We start from the raw sequence: 12544 nt of genomic DNA on the forward strand, positions 1-12544 counted from the left end.
ACAAAGAGACAACAAGAGAGATGAAGCAGAGGAGGGGGAAGGGAGGAGACAACACCAGTGAGGGGCTATAATGAGCCTTGAGGCGATGAAGGGGGTGAAATTATTTCAGGGACAAAAAAACTACAGAATCATTTTAAATTGTTTGACTTCTTAAGCGTATTACACTGATATCCTGTCTGAAAGAAAGAAGATATATGAAGACGGCTTCAGGTCTAAAACTGAGGAGCCAAGAGATATTTAAAAAAAAAAAAAACATTCCCTTAGGTTTTGTGACTTTCGTGAAATTATCTGTCATGCGACAAACCATCGTAGTTCACTGACAGTTCACTGTGAATAACAACAGCACAAAGCTGTTTTCATTCAGAGCGATGTTGGCGAGTAGACTGTAAATGCATATGAATTGAAACCCTTGTAGAAAAAAATATAAATGGATCAAGATCAGAATCAGAATTTAATTTCCATCCATAACTGTGGACCAAGCTGAATGGAGCGTGTGTGCGGAACCAGGAAAAGGTTGCAGTTCATATTAAGCTTCCTAATACACTTGTTTAAGAGCCACACAGCCAAATGTGAACCTCAGCTTTTAGCTGAAGTCCACAGCCACGCTAGCTGCTTTGTGAGCCTGTACTTACACACAGTGGTTTAGGTAGTTTAGTGTGTTAGCAAGAAATTTGAGAACAGCTGAGGCTGATGGGAAGTTTCACTGAAGGCTTACTGACCTTCTGACCAAAGTTACTGTACCTAATTTACTAATTCATCCCGACTGGGGATATATAGTAAATGTCTGAACCAGAGTTCATGGCAATCTATCCAATCCAGCTATCCAGCAGTTACTGAGATGTCACTGGGGCCACATCACTATGACTAAAGGCAAGGCACATTTATTTATATAGAACATTTAATATCCAAAGGCAACCCAAAGTGCTTTATAGAGCACACAGGCAACCTGAGAGGGGGTCGGGAGATCTAATAAGTATCTTGGACCTAATCCATTCAGTGATTTATGGACAAAAAACAGGATTTTGAAGTTGACTCTGTGAGAAACTGGCAGCTACTGGAGTGATCTGAGAGTTATATGCTAAGCTTTTTGTCCTTGAACCAATTCAGGACCATTTTAGAGAAGACAAACCAGCGTTCAAGTCTGTCTATTAGTACAGTATGTCATCAACCATTTCAAATGGAGAAGTAAGGTCCAATAACACAAGGACACTTTGCCAGTTGATGTCTACAGACAACTTTGTCAATAATTTGACTTAAAACAGGAGATCCTCCCTGTTTTGATGTATCATCATGTCATCAATCATGTATATTAGCCTGGCTAAGCTGCAATTACAAATTCTGGCCTTAACACGTATGGAGTCATGAGTCACCCCCTGCAAGGGTTGTAGCGCCCTTCAATTAAACCAATACATTTACATACTGTGTAGACACACTGAAGTGTCGAAACCCATTTGGCAGCTGTAATCAGCAGAGGTCTGGCAGTTGATATCTGCATTACGATGATGTTTAGTAATGAGACCCTCTGGCTTATCAATCTCAATCCAATTTACCAACGAGATAATCAGATCATGGCCTTATCTGGGCAGACGACACATGTCTGAGGAATCTCAACTGATCCAAATACCGTATGTTGAAAACTGCTATCTACAAGCCAGCGTGCTGGACAGATACTCTACAGACCCTGTGTGGCACAAGCAGACATCACTTCAACACTAAAAGTGTACAAGCTGTCAGCATTTAGCCACCTCTATTTTTGTCCTGCTTTCTAAATACAAAAAGCTCTCAACGGGCTGAAAGCTCTCAAAGGTTCCACCTCTGTCAGAGCGATTCCAAGAGGTGCCATGAATTGATGGGAGGGTGAGTTCACTGGGAGTCAAATGGGGGTTTTGTCGGTAGGCAGAGATTGTAGAGCAAAGAGGCTCAAAACAGGGCAAAACGTGCTTTCCTGCGGCTGCGCCATCTAATTCAGTGCTTTCACTGCGACTACACCATCGCATATTCTTGAACAGCTGCTACACTGCAGATGGAAAACATGTCTCATTGCTTTTCAATATTTAATTGGTTAGAAAAGACGCCACATGCGAACAAATTAACTGCACAAATGTTCTCCGAGGAGCAGTTGCTGTGGAGGCAGAAAAAGTCTCCCTGGCTGACCTCAAATGACAAACCCGAAGAACCAGAAGATGCAACGATGCAGGCAAGAGTGAGAGACGAGGCAGCAATGGAAAAAATATATCACCAGATCAGGCTGCATGTTGAAACTTAGAGCTGCAACAATTAATATTTGTATATGGTTTAAATGATGAATGTGAAATGTGAGGTAATGTGAACATGTCGCACACAACAAACCCACAGAAGAACTGCCGCTGCAGTTCCCCTCAGCTCTGCGAAGCATTTTACAATTTTTCAGCTCATTGTTTTGGTTTTAAGGCCCACAGCTTTAACGTTTTGGTTCACTCTAAAAGGCGACAGGGCCCTGGCCAAATTGTGTCAAGGTAAACTGGTCTTAGTGAAACATTTGCATGTGAGGAGTCAAGCAAAGGCATTCAATCCCTGCAAACGAACCAGACAGGCCTGTTTATTGCATGATCAAAATCTTTGGCAAAGGGTTGCGAGCTCAGAGGTTGTTGTTTTACATAGGGACAAGGTCTGAGCGGTACCAACTGCCAACTGAACTAGTCAGCCAATGGCAGGTTTATACCAACAGCTTACTTCCTGCGAGTCAGAATAACTCACAGCAGGCAGCTGTTTTCAACAAAAAAGCTCTGATAAGCCCATGGCACACCGCCTGCCCAGCACCAAATGGCGTTTGCAGGTAGAGAGTGAAAAAAGTCGACTGGCTGGCAGCAGTATTTTATCAGGAGCTGGTGGAGACCAAAACAGCGCTAAAAGCAGAGTGAATATTAGACTTTTATTCATCAGGTGGAAAGAAACACAACACTAAATGAATAAAAATGTTGCTTTATGTCTGCTGGATGTGTAAATAAATGTCTGCCTACATGCCCAGCATCTCAAATTTCTACATTAACTTGATGTGTCAGTGTCATGTTCACTGTGTTTACCGCTGCCCACAGAAAACAGCACTGAGGCCACATCAGTGTTATCACTACATATGAAAGCATTCAAAACCAACGCATTTATCCACTGAAAGTGAAATAAATAAATTTGCTTTGCCTTGTAAAATTACTGATGCCCTTTGATAAGAGTGGCAGCTTTACAGGAGTCTGAGACCGTCTGTATCCAGATCATTGTTACCAGCATGCACAGTCAAAGCCGTGTCTGTGCAGAATTAGTATTACCAGGGGATGCCGGTAATTTCATTTTAGCCATTCTCACAGATCATCAGTCATCTGGGCACGTAAATAAATTACAGGGGTCCATGCTTTTCAGGGGATGTGCCACATGGCTTCATATCAGTTTGTGCTTCATCAAATTAGAAACTTACATAGCAACTAAAATACATCTTACAAATATTACTGCAATATCCTTAATTCCTCTAAAACATGACTGTAATCTGTCACTTGACTTTTTGTCCAACCATTATAGTCCAAAACTGTCCAGATCAATGAAGTATTACTGAGAAAAGCTGCAAATCCTCACATTTGAGAAACTGCAATAATAAATATTTGGCATTTTGCTTGAGAAAGGGGGAAAAAACTTAACTTAACTAGCCGTTTCAGCACTACTGTCAAGTCATTTCCAAATCCAGTCCAGTCTGGAAGGCAGAAATACATGTATTTGTAGAAACACCACTCATTTTCTCCAGCCTAACCCACCACTGCCTTCCCCTGGGGATACAGTATCATCTTTCCTCCCAGTGTGCTTGACACCTGTTACAAATGTCCCCTGCACACCACCACCACCAGATCAGCTATCTGCCAGAGTCCAGTCCGCAGTCTCACCAAACACCGTCCTCACGTCGCTTACTTCTGCTCGTTGACCGACTCTGACTGAAGGGACTAATGTTGCTGACAGCCCCTCTCAGTAGCCATCTTGACAGGGCACACCTCTGTCAATGTGACCAATCCAGCTGGATCAGGTGCTGCTGTTACAATAGAGTACAGCACAGGACGTGAACGAGCATATGCAAACTCATGTAGGACAACAGATGGATTTCAAAAGGAAGTAGCCGAGCCTCTTAGCGACACAATGCAACCTTGAAAAGACCTCCAGATCAAAGGCAGCTTTTTCTATTGAATCTCTGACATGGCTTCCTCGCCGCTGTATCACCGCACATCTTTCCTCCATGCTACTGCTAACATGCGATAGTTCACAGCCTACTGTCCCTGTCACAGAGCTCAGACCGGCCTGTGTGAGTGGACCAGCGGGGTGCTTGGTTTCGGTCCACAGGGCAGGTGATAATGACTTCCCTCCCTTCCCTGCTCCTCCTCCTCCTCCTCCTCCTTCTCCTCCCCATCCCAAGCTGCAGTGGTGAAGGTGACTGCAGCTGGATGATTTCTTTCTTTCTAAACTGCAGGGGATGTGAGTTGGAGGGTGAGGAGTGGCTGGGATCTAGTGTGTGTCTGTGTCTGTGTGAGTATCGGTCCAGGTGGCAGTGTTGCCCTGCAGTATTAACCCAGAAGTACGAGGAGGCTCACATAACACTTCATTAAAGATGAATGTTAAGCTGTAATGGGCGAGCACCTATACAGCCTCCACCCTGACGACACCCCCACTATAAATCCACTGACAATCCAACCCAAACAAAATTAACTCATTGAGGCAAAGGTTTGAAAGAAGACAAATCTAGCACACAGACTCAACAGGAAATTACTTTGTGGGGGGTTGTGAGGCTCAGAGCATCACATATACACAGAAGTCTCCAGTGGTTCTTCTTACCAGGCCTCCATCCCCTCTGGCACTGAACGTGTGAAACACTCACATGGGGTTTTAAGCGTTGAGCGCTATCGATCACTGTGGATCTGAGGCTGTGGGGTACGTCTGCTGTGAGAGCACGGTTGATTTTTTTTTTTTTTCCAGCTTCGACACCGTGTACCTCTCTATTTGCGCCTGAGAGGGTAATAATAGCAGCTCAGGCCGTTTCCGTCCACCCCTCCCTCCTTTACCTTCTACACACTCGCAGTGTAGGGAGTCTCATTCTGGTCATTACCGTTCAGGCAGTCAAACACCCCCTCAACATCATCACTCGCTGTTCTTTCCTGGTGTGATCTGTGCAGCGTGCATTAAAGAGGAAAACAGGAAGAAAGGGAGAGCGACAGATGAGGGGGATGGATGGGTAGATAGATGGAGAGATGCAAACAAGCAGCGTAATTACAGGGAAGACTACCCCCTCCTCTTCCTCTTTCCAAAACCTCGTAGGCAAGCCAGCGGCAGCACAGGCAGAGAAAAGGGTGGCAGAGGGCTTTGCTTTGTTCTTATTTTCAATTTCTCAGCCTCACAGCAATTACATCCCAGTCTGAGAGACACATGAGGAGGAGGAGGAGGGGAACACAAACAAAAAGAGGAATATTCTGCTCCGGAGTGAAACACTGAACAGATCTGTTGAGTTCAAGGCTACCTCCACTGCCTGAGGTCGTGGATGAACCCACCAGGAGACAGGCGCTCCCTTATTTGGATCCGGTAGCAGATCTCACCTGCCCACCTGTGCCGCAGTGCACACTATCATGATTCTTGAGAGTTGTGTTAACCAGGAAATCTAAACAACCATTCCATATATCCTCATATCCTTCAACTTTGCAGGTGAAGACACATAACAAGAGATTTAAAGGTTGAGTGAGGGGTCATGCAACCTGTCGGCCTGCCTCTTAAGGGAAAGTGTTCACCTGCTGCGAATGGCCACACTCAGGGCAAACAGCCTGCTGTCACAGCGAGTGCTGGGACGTGATTAATTGTCCAGATGGGGATAAAATGGTGCACTCAGACAGTCTCGCCTCAGAGACATTCATGGTGCTACGCGCATTCACTTGAACACACGCACAGTAGACAGGAGCATTGTGTGTAGAGTGAAAAACAAGAGCTGCAGAGTCCAATCCCTGACGATTTTCTAATTTCCGCACACGTCTCCAAATGCTGCGTGCAGTGGGCGTGCTTGTCGGAAAGTTGTCGAAAGCAGAGCCCAATAGCAATGGCGGACAGGAAGTCACGTCGGATCGTCAAACAGCTCCTTGCGCACCTTTCCAACATATGATCCAACATCCGCGCCCAGTTCATGCAGCAACTGGCCAGATGTGTGGAGATGAGACAGGAACCAAGGTTTGAACATCTCTCTCGGACCCCTGCTGTCAACTTTGTGTGACACCCAGTTGATGTGTGCTGTTACCACCACATTTAACCATTATCAGCTAAACAACCTTCTACTGCACCTTTGACCGTGGCCATTCAGAACTTTTAGAAACACTCACGCCTTCACGAGTGAACACAGCTTCATTTGTTGTAACAACCACCTTAACTTCCTGGGCTTGTGGTTAGAGAGTTGAAGTCTTGACAGCTATAGCCACATTTCCACTAGAATGTGTAACTCGATGCAATTTCTCATTGAGGTATTCTGAAAAATGTGTTCCTGGGCTTTGCTGTCCACATTCAGACGTGAAACCAGGATCTACACTTACTATTGCAACGTGCTAAAAGTGGATGTTGTATTGCAAGATGAGGTATTTTGGAAGAAAACAAATAAAATACATTATAACATTTTCCTAATTCATTCAGTATCAGCATTTATAATAACAACATTTTGTCATTACTTTGATAGAAAACTGAATCCAGTCTGCATTATGTTTCTGTCAAGATGCATTTGATGTTGAATATTAGTTGTATATAATAGTAACTTCTCTGAGACATGCTGTCACCTTGCAAAACTTTACACTGTAATCCCTGCTGCCAAAAAACATGAACATGGCGTCTCTTTGGCTCTGTATGGATAAATGCAACACAGCATCTCTGAAACATCCTTTATTTATAATGAGTTCACCATCCTCTGTCTGTGGCAATTAATTCACTCATTCAATCAATTCAAACACAGAATCATGTTATGAACCTTTTAAGCTGAACATAACGGCTCCATATTAACATCTTGGCCAGAAATCACACATGCACATTGTCTTTGAAGAGTGGAGCACAAAACAAAGTCCTCTAATTGCTTTCTTTGCAGCTTCTTCTTTAAAGCAGTTGTCTTTACACTGGCTAAATGATGACGTATCACCAACCTAATGTTTCACCTAATTTGTATAGGCTGTTGTACTGGCATAACCCACACACTGTTGGAATTGTGATTAATTTCCCACTAACATTCCCCAGGGACAGGGGGCTTTTACTCTGAAGTGCCTGGGTCAATAGCCACTGATACACATGGGTAACCTATAAATCCATCCTTGCATCCTTTCTTTAAATAATTCATAAGGAGGTGGGCTTCAGCGCTGCATTTTGTGGGGAATGTGTCCACAAACTGTCAAGCGTCTGTCCTTAAACAGATTGTAGCTTTTTTTAATGCAGTCTCTTTCATCTAAATGATATGGAAACCAGCTCCCAGAGGAATTACCAACCAGCTGAGAGCCACTCTCCAGGGCTGATTCTAGTGTTTTCTGATGTATTCTAAAGGGAAATAAACACACAAACCGACCCTGAACATCATTATTCACTACAACCACATATTAAATGATCAAATCCCTAAAAATCAAACAAAAGACAACAGCATTTTTGTTTTGTATAACTCCCTGCACGTGGTATTTCTTGTGTACAAGAACGGTAAGTTTTGAAACACAGTGCGAGCGGGGTGTTTCACAATGTCTGTGTTTTGCACAAGAAACTGAGGGCCAGACTCTTTGTTTTGCTCAGGATGTCCTGTCTGACAGGACAAAGCAGACATGAAACAAGGAAAAGACGTGTAGTGTCTGCACACTGCAGGGTTGGTTCACAGCCAATGAGGAACAGATTCCTGTTGACAAAACTTTCAGTGCGAGCCATGCTTGCAGGGTTTTGCTACAGAAAGCACGAGAAGCACTGAGGACATTTCCATGAAACATAGGAGCACTAAGACGTTTGTGATAAAAGTTGTTTGTTGTGTGTGAACTAAATCTTTTTTTACTTAACATGCTCAACAAGCAAGGCCCCAGCCTCGTCCCCTCTGGACAGGGGATCTGAATTGATTTCCTCTGCTAAGCTTATAGATTACTGATGACCCACAAACACATTAACTAGAAAACAGTCCAGGCCCTGACCCTGAATCAGGCCTCGAGCAGCAAGCCTGTTTAAATGTATTAAAGTACCGATCCACAACATCTATGCTTCCAAATTCTGACAAAAGCTCAGCACTCATTGATCCGGTGTGCTTTTTGCCTATCACCTGTCAATCAAAGAGTAATGTTACACCTTTTTGCACGGATTTTCTCTAAGTTAAAGCAAGAATATGTAACTTTTGAGAGAAGAATTAACACATTTTCCTCTCACAAAGCAATAAAACACACCAGGCTGCAACAACCTTATTTGTTCCAGTAGCTTGTGGTGGCTAATGCTAGGAAATTTTAGGTTTTGCAGTATAACACACTTGTGCAGCAGTGATGACACTCTCGCTTACAAAGGTCACTCTACCCACTTCACAGGTCTCGTTCAGTTTACCCGTCAGGAGGTGTCTTACGCAGCCTCTGAACACGGAGCGCTCCAAAGTTGTACTCTGATGATGTCATGAGGGTCAAACTGTAGGATCCAGTGTTTTTCAGAGCTTGACTCATACTAAGGCTAAAAGTCTGGATTCCATGGCCTCTGCTGCTTCAATTTTGACTCCTCTTTTTTTTATTTGTCCTTTGTGAGTCCCCAGCTTCATGGCAGTGCAATGCTAAATCTCTGAAGTAACCCTTTAATTTCTTCTGAAAGAAATGTTTTTCAATTTCCTGGATATCTGATGAATTTTTAAATATGCAGTACTTATGTTAACAAATAGTGTTACCTGTACACAGAAAACTTGGATGGATTCATTGACTGGTGTCAGAACCAGTCTGGCAGGAACTTGTTTTCTACCACTAGCGCTGAATTGGACGAGCCTGCATGACAACAGTATCACATAGCCTAACTGACAAACCCTCTCATTCAGATCTCTGTGCAGAGACTTATAATAAAGACGTGTGGGAAAGCAGAAGAAAAATGCTGATGAACAACTTTTAACACAAAACAGGGGCTTGGTGGAGAGGTGGGAACACATCATCAGCTCAGGTCACACTGCCCAGGCTGGCTGGATGTCCTGTTTAATCTTGTTTACCCTTTCAAAGACCGCCTTGTATGGATAAGGCCGATAATGGGCCCTGATTGGCAAATAACTCCTATCTGTGCCGAGCCGAGCAGCGGCGTTGGAATATTCTGTGACAGTTAATAGCTTTATTGAATCGGAAGCGCTGACCTCATTAAAAGCAGCTGAACATCCGAGACTAAAGTCAACACAAAGCAGCGCTGCCTTTGCACTTTGTCTGTGTGTGCTGGAGAGAGAGAAAGAGAGGCAGCACATGTTGCCCTCATGAGGCACAAATTCAATATAGCCACCTATACAAGCCAGTCCTGAGCCTTTGTTCTGCATCACTCATGTCACTGGGTTTCCTCACCTGCTGTGTGTCATCACAAATGTGTAGCATTCATGATACTGTATGTATGAAAGCATTCATCCTGTTTTCTAACCAAGCCAGGCACAACACAAGGTTCACGGTTTGAGGTGACACATGACCCGTACAGGATATGGTGCGCCTGCTCTCCATTGTTTGTTTTGTCCAGGAAACAGGATATTCACACAGAGGAGAGGCGAGCAGCTGACCACAAAGTGCCACAAAGCAAAGAGCTACAGGTTCATCTTTACTCCAGGTTAATGTGTGTCCAGTGTGTTCCAACTGCCCCAATAACCATTAACAAGTCCAATGCAAGACACTCATGTTGACATGTCAACAGTTCAACACTCAGCTGACACTCAGTCAGCACAAGTCAAGCAAAGCACATGAAAGTATGAAAGTGCCAGCTATCAGGAGGCGTGGGTCCAGTTCTACCCAAACTGAGCAAATGAGCGCTGATTTTGTGTGGACAGGAGACGCGCTTCTCCACGGAAAACAGCGCGGAGGATGAAGCTGCACATGACGCCAACACACGTTTTACGGGAGCACATAAGAGAAAAGTGCGATTAAAACTGCGAGGTTAACAAAACGCGTCATGGAGCTGTTACAGGTGATCGCACCGGATGAACCGTCCCGGTGAGCACGAGCCAGAAACACGCCGTGAACGCTTGTGTTTGCGTGCCAGAGAAACGTTTCTCACCTTGTGTCTTTTGTTGTGATCCGATCGCTCCCACTTATTGTCTCAGCCGGCACCGGTCAGTCAGATAGAGCCACCTCTGTCCTTCAACAGCCCGGACTTTCACAATAAGAGCTGCGGGGCAATGAATGAAGACCCGGTTCTGGAGGTCATCGGGGATCCAGGAAGGTTAGCTGCTGCCTGTTCGGCATAGTAACCTCGTCTCCCACACAGTCCACACAGTCAGTGCCATCCACACACACACACAGACGCGCGCACACGCGCACACACTCCCCGCCTCCTCCTCTCCGCCGGCCGCACAGTCAGGATGGGACAGATGAGGGGCTGATGGCCGGTGGAGCAGCGCTCTCTGCTGCGAGAACACGCGACTGACAATGCAAATGAAAATAAGATGAAACGCTCTGTAGAGGCTGCAAACATCCACTTTTTGTCCAGCAAAGCCAATCAGAAAAAAAATCCATTCACATGTAGACGCTCTATTATATATTTATATATGTATAGTAAACTACTGGTTCTTTTTCAATTTCTCAAGCAAAACCCTTTTTTTTCTTAAATTCATTATACATAGGATACCTTATTTACTATTTTTTAAATTCTTTTTATTGTAACTTACTTGTACAATTACATTGTTCTTATCTGCACCTTCCAATGTCTTGTGTGTTCTAAAGAGCTTTTGTAAGAGTGAATTTCTCCACTGTGAGATGAATAAACTCTTATCTTCAATCACTTGATGGGTAAATGCATTAGAATATTTTGAGAAGCAGTTTAGGGTGGTGACATTGCACAGCATCAATCACACACCCTGTGATTGAGCTTAGTATGCTTAAATCTGCACCAATCAGTACGTTCATAGTGGTAATGGATCCGGTCACTGTGTGATGTAAAGCGGGTCTGTCTTAGTGACAGAGAATGACCACCTGTACAGCTACACAGAGCATCTTAGACTCAGTGTTTTGGTGCTCCTGCTTGCAGCTTCACTGTTCTGCATCTCTTCCAGCAGCAGCAGGCAGCTATGTTTACAGCCAAGGTGGCTCAGATAAATCACTGGAGAACATAGTGGAGCATTTAGCAGCTAATCAGCTGGGTCTTTGTCTCAGTAGTGGGTAGAGACCAAAACAGAGCTACATGGAGGCTGAATATCAGTTGAAACAGGACACCTAATGAATGCTAACGGTGGGATATTTTAAGCTTTAGCCTACACTCTCACTCACTCTCTGTTATTATTATCAGAATGTCTTTGCATCTATCATGATACCTTTTAATCCTGGCTTGTTATATAGCCTAACAGAGTTCTGTGAGTGTATACTGTCAATGTACTTTGTTAGTATTGAAGAGCAATCGTACACATTGCTGTGCTCTACTCATATACTGTTTGTTACTGAACACTATCAGGATACAGTGTGTATTAAATTCCTGTTAGTTCCTGCTTCTTATTCCTGAGCTTTTATATTACTGAAAACTTTAAAGGAAAAAACTGCTTTAAACTTTTGAAGTCAGACTCATTGTGAGGTACAACAATGGCTTTACAGGCTTGTTGGAACATTATATGTAACACTGTGGACATTGTATAGATTTTCCAGGGACCACACTGTAAGGGGAAGGAAAGGAGTGCCACGCTGTTGTGGCTTCATTACAGGCTGAACAATGGAAAAGCTCAGTAATCCACAGAAACTGCAGCAGCAAGGAAATGGGAGGGATGAAACTGGCCAGTTTATTATAAACCAGTTGAACCTAATGTCAGGGCAGCTTCACGGTGACGTTTCCTCAGATGTCTCAGCTGTGCGTACACGAGGAGGAGAGGACAAAAGAAAAGAAAAACAGGGAAAAAAGATGAGTTTTCATGTATAGGTGAAGGCTGGGCGTGTTACTGGAGCAAAATGCTTTCCTCAAAGTCTAAATGAGTCACCCCAGGGACGGCCCCCATCCCCCTACCCATTTGTGAGGATTTCTGCGAGCCCGTGATTAGGCTCACCCTAGTGCCATGTGTGCACCAAGTACCCCCACTACCCCCCCATGCACATCAAATCTCTGCTTGGCCTCAGCTCCCATTGAGATTAGCCCACCAGCTATTGTTCTGATGACACTTCCTATAAGCTCTACTCTCATTATGACAATACCAAGACAGAATTTCATTATCTGACGGGTTTGCAGAATAATGTGTAATATTCTCCGGGAATTGATTTACATTCAAAAACAAAGCAAAACATATAAAGCAGACAAAAAGATGCAGACACATTTCCAGACATAATCAAAAAGAGCAAACTTTCGTTCACATTGTGTAAATGTGCAAGTATTTTAATTTATC

The 12544-nt window shown here is 44.0% G+C and overlaps 1 protein-coding gene across 2 annotated transcripts in view; it reads right to left on the reverse strand.

The window, feature by feature from the left end:
• The window catches only part of frmd4ba (FERM domain containing 4Ba), a 43546-nt gene extending 33087 nt beyond the window's left edge, over positions 1-10459 (reverse strand). Inside the window, exon 1 of one of the 2 annotated variants that reach the window (XM_041955507.1) lies at positions 10243-10458. The gene's annotated coding sequence lies outside the window, so the exon portion shown is untranslated. Of the gene's footprint in view, positions 1-10242 lie in introns of both variants that reach the window. The other variant, XM_041955515.1, reaches the window with a different exon arrangement.
• Positions 10460-12544: the final 2085 nt, after the last annotated feature.

The sequence above is a fragment of the Chelmon rostratus genome, chromosome 2 (genome assembly GCF_017976325.1).
Source record: "Chelmon rostratus isolate fCheRos1 chromosome 2, fCheRos1.pri, whole genome shotgun sequence".
In the NCBI taxonomy this organism is placed as follows: Eukaryota; Metazoa; Chordata; class Actinopteri; order Chaetodontiformes; family Chaetodontidae; genus Chelmon; species Chelmon rostratus.